This window comes from Helianthus annuus, chromosome 5 (genome assembly GCF_002127325.2).
Source record: "Helianthus annuus cultivar XRQ/B chromosome 5, HanXRQr2.0-SUNRISE, whole genome shotgun sequence".
NCBI classification, from domain to species: Eukaryota; Viridiplantae; Streptophyta; class Magnoliopsida; order Asterales; family Asteraceae; genus Helianthus; species Helianthus annuus.
In genome coordinates, this window is record NC_035437.2 from 31,527,893 (window position 1) to 31,542,824 (window position 14,932).

At 36.2% G+C, this 14,932-nt stretch overlaps 1 long non-coding RNA gene across 1 annotated transcript; it reads right to left on the reverse strand.

The window, feature by feature from the left end:
• Window positions 1–5,904: 5,904 nt before the first annotated feature.
• Window positions 5,905–14,648, reverse strand: LOC110938773. The gene is made up of 4 exons (XR_002591677.2): window positions 14,518–14,648; window positions 14,346–14,395; window positions 13,469–13,612; window positions 5,905–6,067 (listed from the first exon to the last, which is right to left on the reverse strand). It is a non-coding gene; the product is annotated as an uncharacterized LOC110938773 (long non-coding RNA).
• Between the last annotated feature and the right edge of the window lie 284 nt (window positions 14,649–14,932).

Here is a 14,932-nt window from a genome sequence, read left to right on the forward strand (position 1 = left end):
GCACTTATATATAAGAAGTACCAGTGGCGTATCTACCATGCTTTTATTACATTACACCCGTCCCGTTATCTAAACATATACCAAAACCCCAACGTTTAACTCGTTCTCGTTATAGACCATCGTTCATTTGTTTATATCGTTCAAATCGTTCCAAAATCATTCAATCGTTCATAATCGTTCAATCATTCAAAATCGTTCAATCGTTCAAATCGTTCTCGTTTTAATTGTGAAAACTAACTTTTGGTCGTCTCGCTTATAACATTCAAACCTTCGTAACTCGTCCATCGTTAAACTCGTATTAACAAACCACCAAAGGGTAAGTTAACAATCAACAGGTTCAGTCGTTACCCACATAACCCCCACACATAACCATGGGTGCAGTCCGATAACGGGATTTGTCAGATCCTATGGTACCATAACCTAATACTGGTCGGCTCGGCCAAAGCTAATGAATGTCATTCGTTATGTAAATACGTCCAATAAGTTCGTTCACATTATCGAAATCGTTATTGTTTAATATAAACCATAGTATTCGTTTTTGAAATCATCGTTGAAAGCATCGAAATCGTTTAACACATATGAATCACCCCAAAACAATTCGAAAACAGTAAAATAGGGGAACTATATACTCATTTCGAAGTGTAAAGAATCCTTGATTAAATGAACTAGCAAAGCGCGTGTCACACCCCCAAAATCTACCTGCGGAGTATCACCGCTTGGGAGCGTGACTGACCAGGATCAAGCCACCAATCATATAGAACAATGTACATATTAAAAGTAAATGTAATTTAACCAAACCAATTCATATGAAAGGTGTTCAAAACATAAGTATAAATTCAACGTTTAGCGGAAGCATATGTGTAAAAGCCCAATCATAAGTAAAGTATGAAATGTCAAATGTTTAATCAAAGCATTCACGATCCTTGTCCACAACGACCGCGCCTCCCAGTGCAAGCTCCACGTATACCTAACGACCTGCAAGGCATGTAACAGAGAGTCAACAACTAGTTGAGCGAGTTCACAGTAAGTAAGTTCGTAATAGTAAGTCTGTTTCGTAACGGGTGGCTCTACTAGGTCGATAGTATGTTCTATTAGTGGGGGCTTCCCATGTTTGCATATACACTAGACTATTCGTAACCATAAGTGTTCTTCATAACCCGAGAACAGTAGTACGTACAAGCTTTACGTAGGTTTTACGTAAGTGTCCTTCCTTACCCGAGGACAGTGGTACGCGTGGGGTTTACGTAGGTTTTACGTAAGTGTCCTTCCTGACTCCGGAAGACAGTAGCATGTGTAAGTTTACGTAGGTTTTACGTAAGTGTCCTTCCTGACTCCGGAAGACAGTAGCATATACTTGTTTACGTAGGTTTTACGTAAGTGTCCTGCTTAACCCGAGGACCATGGTAGATAGTCTAGTAACTGTATAAGTACGAGAAATTGTTCAATCCCATCATTCAACCCATTCCCAATCCCCGGGAATCCCATGCCTTGGTAAAGAGTGTGAACTCACCTTGGTTTGCTCGGTATGCTAAACTATGTGCTCACTAATAATCAATCACGTCCTATAGTATACATGTATATTAAATCAGTTCAAGTTCGCATGCCATGTATGTCACGAAGTGTGTTTAAACAGTTATCACATATCACGTATGCAGTTTAGTCAAAATCGCACCATTTATGCTTGACAGGATTAACAGGCAGTTAACATACTTCATACAGTTAACGCACTTAACAGAACTCATACACTAGCAATGTTACATGTCTAACAGAGTTATCTTGCATAACAGGACATATTAGTTAACAGCGTTAACAAAAGTTAAATGCATATCCTTAACAGAGTTACATATTGAGAGAGTTAAATGACTTAACTAAGTAAACAACTTAACAGAGGTTTAGAGGCTTAACAGAATCAGCACATTTAACTGAGTTACATATTAAACAGATTAACATGCATAACTTAACAGAGTTAACATCTATCAGAAACAACATGTAGAGTTAACCACTTAACAACTTAACAGAAAACAAAAACTCAGACCATACACAATACATAAATCTCGGACCACCATAAGCATAAACTCGGACCAAACCCCCCCCCCCCCCACAAAACTCGGATCCTTCACTGTTCAAGAAACTCGGACCCAAGGGGCCTTCCCAAGTTCGGACCATGCTTATATTAAAAAGTCGGACCTTATATATCCCCTTATAAGTTCGGACCCTATGCATTATCACAAGAAAAGGTCGGACAAGGGCATTCACCTTAAAACTCGGACCATATGAGTGATATCCAAAGCTCGGACATTCTCACCTCTCAAAACTCGGACCTTACATGTTGCATGATAAAAATTCAGACCTCATCTCCCTCTACTAAACTCGGACCTACCATTTAACATAAAAGGTCGGACCTTATGTGTGTGAATCACAAAAATTCGGACTATGATAAGCATTGAAAGGTCGGATCTTGTACCTTATTAAATATTCGGAGTCTAGGAGTCCTTGTGAAAATTCGGACTACATATGTTTTACTTGAAAAACTCGGATCATTATCAATCAAAGGTCGGACTAACATCAATCATGCAATATTCAACTTCATTGGAACAGTTACGTTTCTACGATCATTCCCAGGCAATGTAACAGTTACGATCAAGAACCCTAATATCATACATCTGCATTGCAGTAATCTAATCAGCAAATCCAACATTCTATCTTACAAGCATCTCATTGTCAATCATTTGATTACACTTCTAGTCATAAACATTTCACAATAATCAGGATTTATCATTACACAGAACCATCATACGAAGAACTAGGGTTTTAGCATGAATCAATAAATCAACGATTAACAACAAACAATCATTATACAATTACCTTGGATTGATTCGAGATAAAGAGAGGAATCAAGAATGATGATTGAGAGCTTGTGCCAATGATGAAGACGATGATTGTAGAGAGGATTGGAGAATGTGAAAGTACGTATATTGATTTTTGTGTTGTGATTAGTGAAGGAGGTTAGGGTTAAGAGTGATTAAAATTTCACTAACTACTCTACTCACCCCTAAGTATCATCTTTTACATAAAGCACACCATCACAATATAATTTACAGTTTCATCACCAAGTTCATGCATTTGTCAAATCATTCGCAAAATAACACATAACCATGCAACAATCACAATACACTTTATCAAATCACAACGTTTACAGTTACAAAGCAATAAATTGTGTAAGTAAGCAACTAGACAACAGTTAACGTGCAATAAATGCGAAAGTGGAATCTCAGAAACTCGAGTTGTCACGGCTCGAGTAAACCAAGGGATTCAAGTAGCACCTAGTAATCGAATCGCTAAGTTAATAAATCGATACCTAAATCGGAAGATCGGGTAGAATGAGGTCTCGTAAACCAAATGAGTGTTGGAACTCATGTGATATGGTTTAACAAAGCCTACATTAAAATCGGAACCTATCCTAAGTGCTTACGACCCCTTACGACCCATTAAGGTAGCTTACGCTACTTTAACGCGCCGTTCGCGTGAATGGGCGTTCGAGACGCCTAACTAGTCCTATGACAAGTATTATATGCCCTTACATGTTTAAATATGTTTCATAATCAGTTTAGGTTACAAAAGTTAAGTTATACATGCTTAAAATCCAATTATGTGTGAAAAGGGCATTTTGGTCATTTACCTAAGGCATATAAACTACCTATCATATAACTGATTAAACTAAGTGGCGATAAGGTATAACCTCGGAAGGTTATTCCCTATACAACTATGGTCACAAAACATGCATGGTCGGATCCTAATAATCGACCAAATGGGTCGGGTTCGAAAGTCTAAGCGGTGGTTCAGACCACTTGACTTACGACCATGAACAAGCACTAGACTAAAAGTGACGAGCTAAACATGCTAAAACCTGTTTACCTAAGTTAGAAAACAGGTTTTGATATCAAAACAAAGTGTTTTGATATCCGAAGATAGTTTCGTCTCAAAATGCGCATAAACGGCATTTTGACCGAAACTTTGACTCGTCACTTCGACTAATCAACATGGTAATCAGTAGGTATAGTCACAAGGGACTATAATCGTCGTGATTACGCTCACGTTGCAAAGTTCAAACGAACTTTGTGTTGACCAATTCATAGTCAAAGTAGAAAGTCAAACACTGTTTGACTTTCATGCTTGAAATACATAAAAAGCATGAAACAAGCTTACAAAAGGTCCAAGCAAGGAAGGTTTTGATTTAAATTGCCCAGGTATGAAGTATAGAACTCCAACTTAGAGCAGGTTTTTGAATGAAGTGTGAAGAAATGTGAATGAAGCAAGTGGGTATTTATCGTAAGTCTTGAGTTCTTAAGATCTTGACAAGTGTTTTTGCAAGAATCAAAGCTCAAATCTCACCATACACTTGTGGAACATGGTTTAGTATACAATGGGAAGCTTGAAACCAGTCCAAAGTATTGCGAAAGTTGCACAAAAGACCCTAAAATTCAAGCTACTTGCTGAAAATGGAATTTCTGTCAAAATGTACCCGTCGCGTCACGCCGCGGCAAAGGGGGTTCCCCTGTCGCGCGACGCCATTACTTCCCAGTGCCAAAAAGTTTCGGAAATTGGTAGAAATGGTCCCTGCAGCACGTTTAAGCCATTTTCGACGCATTTAAACCCCGTTAACCCATTTTCAAGGCTCTACAAGGATGTTAAAGCATGGGGGACTTGAAACATGCTTGAAGTTATCTCGGATGTTGGTTCGTTTGGTCGTACGGTTGCGTTATTCGGTTAATTACGACGAAAACTCAAACGGACGCGAAAACGATTCAAATTTCACGACGAAAGGTATTTTTGCATTCCAATCACTAAAATAAAATATTTTAATTATTACAAAAATTTTTGGATGTCCGGATATGTTCAGAACGTAAGATATGCGCGTAAATGCAAACTTATGCACTTTTGACGCTTTTAGTCCCTGTTGATCAAATAAGTTTATTTTCGCATACCAAACCCCTCAAAGCCTATTTCTAAGCTATGTAAAGGATATTTAGATTATGTTTAACTTATGATCATGTTCTGGAATGTTCGTTACCATACGAATCGGCATAGTTTTGCAGTTTGACATAAATAGTCCCTGCGATTGAATAAACTTGTTTTCGACACACCAAACCATCCAAAACTTATTTCTAAGTTATGTAAGGATTATTTTAGGTATGTTAAGCCTATGTCACTATTCTGGAGTGTTTGTCGCATTAAACTGATTACGTTTACGCAACAGTTTGCGTATAACTTTCCAGAAAGCGATTTAAAGCTTGAAATCGAACTAGAATCAAATCATAAAACCGTTAAACACAAATACACAAATATTAACACCAAAACACATTGTTTAATTGATAATTGATATCGTTTTACATAGTACATCATTTACAGAGCACAGTTGTCACATATATCCTGACATACAATTTTGGATTTTACATCAACTGGGCTCCGATTTATCACCGTTCTATAAGAACACCCCAGGAAAGAATGAAAATAATTGGTAGCTTAACAAACGGATACAGGTCATCGCTAGAAAGCTCCTTAGGAAGAAGTGGCATGATATTATCATAATAAGGTAGCATCTGTGACAACGATTGACCAGGTTGACAGAATTTGACACACTTTGACCATTTGAACAGCTTTGACCGCGCCTGACCCGGTTGACCAAGTTGGCCTACTCGGCAAACATCCCCCAATTGCATCCAAACTTGTTAGACACTCCCCCAATACTACCAAAACCACCTCCCAAGCTGCTACCACTGCAAGTCGTCACCACCGCCGCCTCCATCACGTTAAAGTAGCTTGCAGTCATGCCCATAAGTTAACAAACTATATATATTATTTAATTATTTATCCACACTACTTATCTAAACATCAGTTCTTAGTTCTCAACAGCAAACAACCGAACTTCAGTGAACTAAATTTCACCAAAATTAAATGAAGACATACAAATTATATAGCCTACAGTAACGTCGTTCTTCTCTAAACTTCTTATCACCAGCAGTCCAACACCATCAAGAACAACTGTGTCATCTTTAGATATAGTGACCTGCAACATTAATGACGCCATTTATATACCAGCCTTGCATCTATCAAAATGCCTGATGACCTGAAAAAAATATAAGAAAAAATAATAAAGAAGTTAAAGCGCAAATTAAATATATGGTTTTTTTGGTTTCTTGTAAGTGTAGGATCGTTTTCAGACCCGAACGTGTCGATCAGAAGAGTTTTTGCTCAATACGAAAGGCGGAAACAGTCGTATCAAGTTCAATTCAGCTAGAATATCACTTTAAACTGTCTTTTGATTGATTTGACAAAGAATTACAGCGAGTAGACATTTCGGCAGCACTTCGGTACACAAGCCAGAAAGTTACAAATGAAATCAAGACACCCCTATTTATAGGCTAGTAATTTCGTGTGGAATTACTTCACACGAAATTAAGACTCATGCGGAATTAAATTCCGTACGGAATTAGACAGTAATTTCATGCGGAATTACCATTTGGTAATTTCGTGCGGAATTACCTCCAAGCCCATTTTTGACATATTTCTCGTACTACGTGCCCTGATCTATCTAAATACATACAAGACTTGATACAAGATGAAGTCGGCAGACGTATGCACCAACAGACTCCCCCTCGGATGTTGAAGAGTCTTAAGTGTCGAGTCTTCCATCTTCAATCTTTATCGGTCTTCTCGAACTCCTCCGAAATATCTAACAATGTAAAGCATCCTCAAATCTCTCTCTCTTCTCTTCTCTATCAACATCAACAGATAACCTCCCTTCGGATGTTGATCCAATCTTCAATCAACTCTTTTTCTCTTGATCAGATCTCTTAATTCCTTAAGTTCATCAGCATCAACAGCTTGCGTGAACACATCTTCCAGGATCAGAATCTGGCTCTTTTCACCTACAGACTCCCCCTATCAATATGCTGAGATCAGGATCATGACCTGGCACACACTCTGCTTTAGGAATCGAAACCTGGCTTTCTCTAAACACAAGCTCCTCAGGATCAACTGACCCAGCTCTTACTCATACCTGCACAAACTCTACCTCACAATAAATTTCACAAATTTAAAATTTAAAATTTGACAAATTTATGTTCTCTGCTGACCACTTTGTAGAAAAACGAACTCAATAAATGATTTTAAAAAGTTAATCTGTGATGACTCACTTGCAGGAAAAACATTTTATTTCAACCACACTCTCCCACACAGAATTGATCATCATGTTTAGCACATAGAATTTTGAAAATCAGCTTTTCAACATCAGTTGTCAAAAATAAAATGAAATGAAATCTTTTTGAATTTTCAAAATTTTATACTAAAACACACTTAAAATCTTTTTGGATTTTAGATAAAGAAATGCAGTAAAGAAATATATACAGACAATATTTTTGTGAGTTTGTGTAAGATGATCATATCAGTTTATGAGACAAATCACTAACACCATTAAGCTTTTAACATATTAAGTTCTAAACAATTCACTTAGATTGTCAGTATACTGGTCCACTTAAATTTTCACAAAGAGTTCAACTGTTTCGAGATACGAGATTAGTATTTTAATGGACTTAAACTTATTTGCGTGTCCCACCACTTGAATATACTCCCGTATCCAGATCCCAATATTCAGTCTTACAGGTGAGTATACATAGATGATATCTGTGAAGGGTTAAATGCGAAACCGTGAGAGCTCAGGTCAGAACTTCTGTTTAGCAAAGAGATGACGGCTCGTCTTTTGGTGTGTTCCCTTTAGAGAATCTTTTCTTCAACAGCACATGATTTGCATTTTTCAATGTTTCATCATTTTTTATACTGAGGGCAGCGCTATATTTCAAGCAAATGCAAAGTATTATACGGGGACTAGGGCATTGCTTCCGCAAAATCAGAAGTCCCGGGATAATATCCCAGATATCACTGAGTATAAAGACCTAGTATCTCAGAAAGAGGGACCTTTCAAACAAGATTTTGGGGGTTACCCATATATCCAAGAAATGTTCCCCACAAGATAAGCAAGTTTGAATATTTAGGTTTATATCTCGAAAACAATCTACTAAATGTGCAAAAACCTACTGACACATCCGCAGTGAGATCGTTTATCACAATTGACTTTCCAATTCTTTAGCGTGCTGTGATAGTCCACTGATGTACTATCATTTCCTCTTTTCTCAACAAAAACTCATTTTTACTTTTATCATGTTTTTGGATTTTCAAATTTTCTAAAGTTTTTGAATTTTCAAATTTTCTAATGTTTTTGGATTTTCTGAAAATTTCTTACTCCCCCTAAAATTCAAAATCATTAAAAGAAATTTGAAAACAAACTGTACATGTAAAATGACAACTGTGTGAATTGCTTCAATTCGCCATCCAGTTGGCGTAAACAATCAGAACTTCCCCTTACAACAAACTATTTTCCCATTATGATTTCAAAACACTTAAGTTTGTTTTAATCAAAATGGTTTTTTCGAAAAATAAGTTTTGTTAAAACCACTTGTAAATAGGGATCAATTCATCACTTTGTTTTTAACCACTTGTAGTTTCACAAACCAAACATACCATTTGTAAAAATATGACAATGTCACAACAATACCACTAGTAGAAAATCAAGTACAACTCAATGTACCTGATTTACCACTTGAAGATCGAAATATCACAGTTACCAACCTGTGAATTTCTCAAGAAAGATGTCGATTCCTACTCCCCAATTACCAACCTGGGAGTTCCGGCAAGTCAGGTTTTTTTTAGTCAAAGAATATATCCACCCAAGCCTGACCAGCCTTGGGTGATTTCGAGTTACCAACACTCGGTTTCTTACCGTCCATCTTCTTCTCATAGAATTCTTTAACCCCTTTGACCTTTTTGTCAATCATTTTACCAAAAATATGTTTCACTTTAGAGTTAAAGGCTTTTTAAACATCAAATTCTTTCTTTTCAGAAAAAAAAATTGATTTGAAATCTCAACTTTTCCAACTTTTGTTTTAAAATTTTCAGCCCTCAATGGTGGAAAATTTGCATCGTCCATTGGAGGTACTGAGTTTTCTCCTTTTAATTCAACATGTGGCTCCTCTGACTTTGTGGAATCAGAATCATTGCCAGAAGATAGCTCCTCTGATTTTGATGAATCAAAATCATTGCTAGAATTATCATCAGACTTCTTAACAACCCATTTTTGGTTGTTAAGATTTGCTTTCCTCTTGTAAAACCTCTTTGAACATTCACCAACCTCAAATTTTGAATTTTCAAAAACTTTAAAAGGTTTGGTTAGTGGTTCATTTTCAACCATCTTTTCCTTCAGTTTACGAGAAACTCCCTGTTTTGACTGAATTGCCTTGGGACAATTCTTGGCAATGTGACCACTTGTTTTGCATTGAAAACAGGTTCTCGTTTCTATCAACTTAACAGCTTCATTCTTCATTTCTTCTTGTTTCTTAGCAAGGAATTCTCTGTTAGATTGCTTCCAGAATGGGCTTTTCATCTCTTCTTCAGAGCTTGTTCCTGAAACAAATACAGTTTTTGGTTTATAATTTTTCTCATTTTTATGATTTTCTAGTGGTATAAAACCATGACCTTTCTTTTTGAAATTACCATTATGGTTTGGTTTCTTTTGAAAACCAGAACCAGAACTATAACCCTTTTTCTTGTTTTCTCTTTGTTGAACTCTTGATTTGTATTTTTTAGGTTTATCACAAAAATTTACATCTTTTATTTTACAAATATTAATTTCTGTTAGTTTGAAAACCTTTTTTATCATTTCTGGCTTAACACCTCTTATTGGAAATTCCTCATCAGAATATAATTTGTCAGAATCATTCAAAGTGTATGCCACTTTGAATGTTTCGTCATTCAAATTAGACTTTGATAACAAAAATTCTTTATTGTAAACTCTTTTGCCCTATTTGACTTTTGAACTTGACATGTCGGATTCAAACTTTGACTCTGACTTTAACTCCTCGGTTTCATCGTTATCTAACACATGATCCACCACTTTCTTCATCAATTGAGATTGTTGATCAGTTTCAGACGATGTAAACGTGACATCAATATTTTCTGGCAAGTTAACTGAAGACTCCGACTCCCACTGTAAATTTGTTGCCTTTTCGACTCTTTCTGAATTTTGATTTCTTGGAGAATATCCATTTTCAAGCGGGGGTGGACACTTGTTGTAACTGACACCTTGTTTCTTACCAGATGTCTTAACTTCAGTATCCTTCTTCTTTTCCTTTTTCTTTTTAAAAGTCTTTTCTTCAGATACCATATGTTCTTCAGTTACTTCAGCATCGTCAAATACCTTCATGCCTTCAACATTTGGATAAATCCTGTCAATGACATAAGAAGTACATGAGTAACTTTTTAACAATCTATTAACTCTTTCTGTTTCAATCCTTTGAGTTTCCAATTTCTGTTCTAGCACAGCACACTTCTCAATGTAATTATTGACCACTTTCTGTTTTGTCATGAAAGCTCCCTGAAGTGTTTTCATGGTTGTTTCTTGTTCACTGCTGGATTCGTTGTATTCATTCATGGCTTTGTTCAGAACATCGTATGATTCTTTCAACCTGTTCATGTTGTTAATCAATTCACTGTTTTTCTTCTTTATAATCTCACAATTTTCACAAATCACTAGAATCTTTCTTGCATCAGCTTCTGCATCAACGTTGAATTCTGGAACTTCTTTTACCTTTCTTTTGATCACCGGAACTTCTTCATCATCACTGCTGACTGGTCTTTTAATTTTCTTCTTTTTCTTTTTAGCTTTCTCATCGTCACTGTCACTTTCTTCCATCATTCTCAAATGCTTCTGCATTCGTTTTGCATAATAATCATCATCATTATCACTATCTTCTTCAATTCGAGCAACAAAAGCTTTGGCTTTTAACATCTCTTTCTCCGGACAGTAATTATCCCAACTAAAATTCTCCCAGCTAAACCCCTCTGGTAATTTCTCATCATCTTGATTTATCAGACATGCTTTGCTATCAGTTGAAACATATTTGTCCCAACTGAAACCTTTTGATGATTTTTTATCTTCTTGATTCATCATGCAGGCTCTCTTTGATGACTCTTCAATCTCCTTCCTAGCATGAGCAGTTTGTGGTTGTTGTTGTTGTTGAGCAACTTGATGATAGATTGCTTTCCGATAATAATCGTTGTTGTTGAACGGATTTTGAGCTCCACTTGCTTCATGGTTTTTGCACTCCCTCTTGAAATGTCCTTTTTCCCTGCAATGAAAACAAGTAACTTTAGACTTATCAAAACCTAAAGTAGAAACATTTGCATCACGGAAGTCATCTCTTCCTGTGATCTGTTTGAACTTCTCAGCTCTTCTCAACACAATCGCCAAACACCACTTTATGTCCATTAATTCCATCTCTTCAGCATCAATCTGATCGTAATCCTCTTTCGTAAGCAATGGATTCCCGATCCTTCCTGCAACTAAACTCCAATATGACTCCAACACAGTTCCCAACAGAGACATGTGACTTTTTGCAACTTCTTCTGAATAATCTTGATCATTCTCAAGATTCAATACAATGTTGCATTGTAACTTCCTGCCATTCTTTGTTGTTGACAAGTTTGGATCAAATGACAGATATGACGAAAAACTCGTTTTGTTGTTTGATCCTTTAGATGAACCTCCCGATGAACTCTTTGCATTGAATGCAGTCTCAACCTTTGGTGACATATTCGTCTTATCATTGATACCTGCTTTGTAATAAAGACCGATATCTTGTTCACCATCGAAGTCTTTCATTCTTGAAATCTTTCTTTGTTCCATTTCCTGAGCTTCAAGCTTCTCAATAAACTTACTCAATGTTAGATTCCCAAAACCATTCTTGTTCCTCAACATCATGAGATATATGCCCCAAGTTTCATGTGGCAATGCATCAGCAAACTTTTCTATCAATTCTTCATTATCCTTGGTGATGCTCATTCTCTTCATGTTCACTAAGAAATTGCAGTATCTTTCAATGATTTGCTTTGTGCTCTCAGTTTTCAAACCACGAAATAGATCAAACTCTTTCTTCAGAAGCGATTTCTTGTTCTTGATCATCTCTTGACTTCCAACAAACTTAGATCTTAATGCTTTCCAAATTGAATATGCACTTCTACTATGTTGCAATAAGACCAAGATATCTTCTTTCACAGCTTGTTGCAATAAACTGATCATCATCTTTTCGTTTTTGTATTTCTTTTTCACACCAGCACTTAAGTCTTTAATTGCAATCTCCTCTTCATCATCATTCGTTGGTCTAACATATTTTGTTTCAATACATTCCCAAGCATCCAAATAATTTGCTTGCACCCAATTTTCGAACCGTTCTTCCCATCCTTTATACTCTTCAATGTTCATGAGTTTAGGTGGTTTCTGCATGGTGCCCGTTTCGTTTTCCAACATTGCTTGTTGAGTAATGGTTATCGGAGTAGCAAACGCGTTGTAGAATTCCTCTTCCATGTTTCGGTTTTCAAAATTTCACAAACAGACAGGTTCAGACGAAATACCCTAATTTCGTGTGAAATAAACACCTTTTCAAACAAAGTTTGTAATTCCGTGCGGAATTATCAAACGAAATTATCTCTTGAAACGAAATTACTAATTTCGTGTGGAACTGTTCAAGAGAAATTACAATCTGGTGCGGAATTAGGTAATTTCGTGTGAATCACTCAAACGAAATTACTGCTTTGGTGCGGAATTACTAATTTCGCGTGAAAATTTCAAACGAAATTATGATCTGGTGCGAAATTAGGTACTAATTCCGTGCGAAATTATGCTGATGTCATCATCTCGAGCTGAATTTTGTCAAATTGATCAAGTTATAGTCCGATTTTAGATCTGAAACTTTCTAGGGTTTGTTAAAACTGTATTGCGCACATGGTATGTGAAATTCAAGACATTTTGACTGTGAAATCAAGTTAATTGTGAAAAAGAAGGTGTAGAAATCAGAATTTGCAGCTGAATTGGTAAGAACTCTTCCTCCTGAGCTCTGATACCACTTGTAGGATCGTTTTCAGACCCGAGCGAGTCGATCAGAAGAGTTTTTGCTCAATACGAAAGGCGGAAACAGTCGTATCAAGTTCAATTCAGCTAGAATATCACTTTAAACTGTCTTTTGATTGATTTGACAAAGAATTACAGCGAGTAGACACTTCGGCAGCACTTCGGTACACAAGCCGGAAAGTTACAAATGAAATCAAGACACCCCTATTTATAGGCTAGTAATTTCGTGTGGAATTACTTCACACGAAATTAAAACTCATGCGGAATTAAATTCCGTACGGAATTAGACAGTAATTTCGTGCGGAATTACCTCCAAGCCCATTTTTGACATATTTCTCGTACTACGTGCTCTGATCTATCTAAATACATACAAGACTTGATACAAGACGAAGTCGACAGACGTATGCATCAACAGTAAGAAATAAAAAGATGCAAAAGATTTCAACACACCACTTCAGCTGTTCTAGCATTAGTTATGTCTCCTTGTACTTAGATGACACCTTCAATCGGAGCCATGGGTTGTAAATCAATGGCCACGATGAGTGGAAGCTCGGATGATAGTTTAGCTGGGAGATACAGTTTACGACTCAAAACCTACAAAGAAAGATGTAAATTATTATATAACTAACAAATACCAAATTTGTATGTAAGATTTACTATTCATAGTTGTTCGTCTTTTAGTGCATTTTGCTTTTTTTAGTTTCAATTTTACCCATATACTTTAATTTTTATTTAACATGATTTTTATTTTGGTCATTAGGTTTTTTTTTTTAAAGTTGAATATGCAACTGTGTTGAAAACCCCATTTAATAGCTTTTGTTCATTAACTTCGCTAAAAAAAATTAATACGCAATTGTGTTGAAAACATAATTGAATTCAAAATAGAGTATTTTTTTGGTATCATAAACTATAATGAGTGCCAGGTATCAGTGATGGCCCTTACCAATACCGACCGAACATCGGTACTGGTATAGCCGTATAGGTATTATTGCAACCGATACCGGTATTCGTTTTATGGTTTTCAATCAAAGTTAATTATGTGCAGATATCCTTTGGGGTATATGGCGACTATATATATTTGTTTTGTTTTCTCTTTAGGTTGCTAACCAAATGCCGGTACTGTACGAGTACCTAAACGAACTGAATCGCTATTGACCGAGTTCCCGCCCGTGCTAGTTAATGCAACACATGCAATACTAAAACCTCAAACAAAATATAAAAAAAATACGTATAGTTAATGATCATCATTTGTGCTAGACCATAGAGGAAAAAAGATATTAATACAATATGACCAGAAATTAAGAGTATAATCAATAGCATGACATACCTGACTCCAGCTACCAGGTGCGGCACAGAGATCTACCACGCACTTAACTCCTGAGAGTTAATAATATTAGATATGTGAATGATATTATGCCAAATGATAATTGCATTGCATCATGGTAAAAAAATCATTTCAATAATGATAATAATTCAAAGTGAGTTGATATGAAATGTACCTTGAAAGATGTTGAACTCCTCATCAATTTGAAGGAGCTTGAAGGCACTTCGTGCACGCCAGCCTTCTTCTTTTGCTTTGCAGTAATAGATATCCTATGTGCACATTAAACTATAAAGGAGATCGATCACAAATAAAAAGATATAAAAACAAAAATGATAGTATGATACCCTTTTATCTCTCGATGTTTTTCCCATTTTTGCACTTGCTTATCTATCCTCTAGGATACACAACGAACCTCTACACAAAGATAGAAGATAAACACTTAAAACAACTCTTAACCTCTAGACAAAATTTGCAGTCATGTCATTTTTTTTCATTTGAACATGACACATAACAAAAGAGAAAACTCAAAAGAACTTGAAGCATATACTGCAACATTAATAATTTACAAACAAGTTTACCCTTACGTCAAA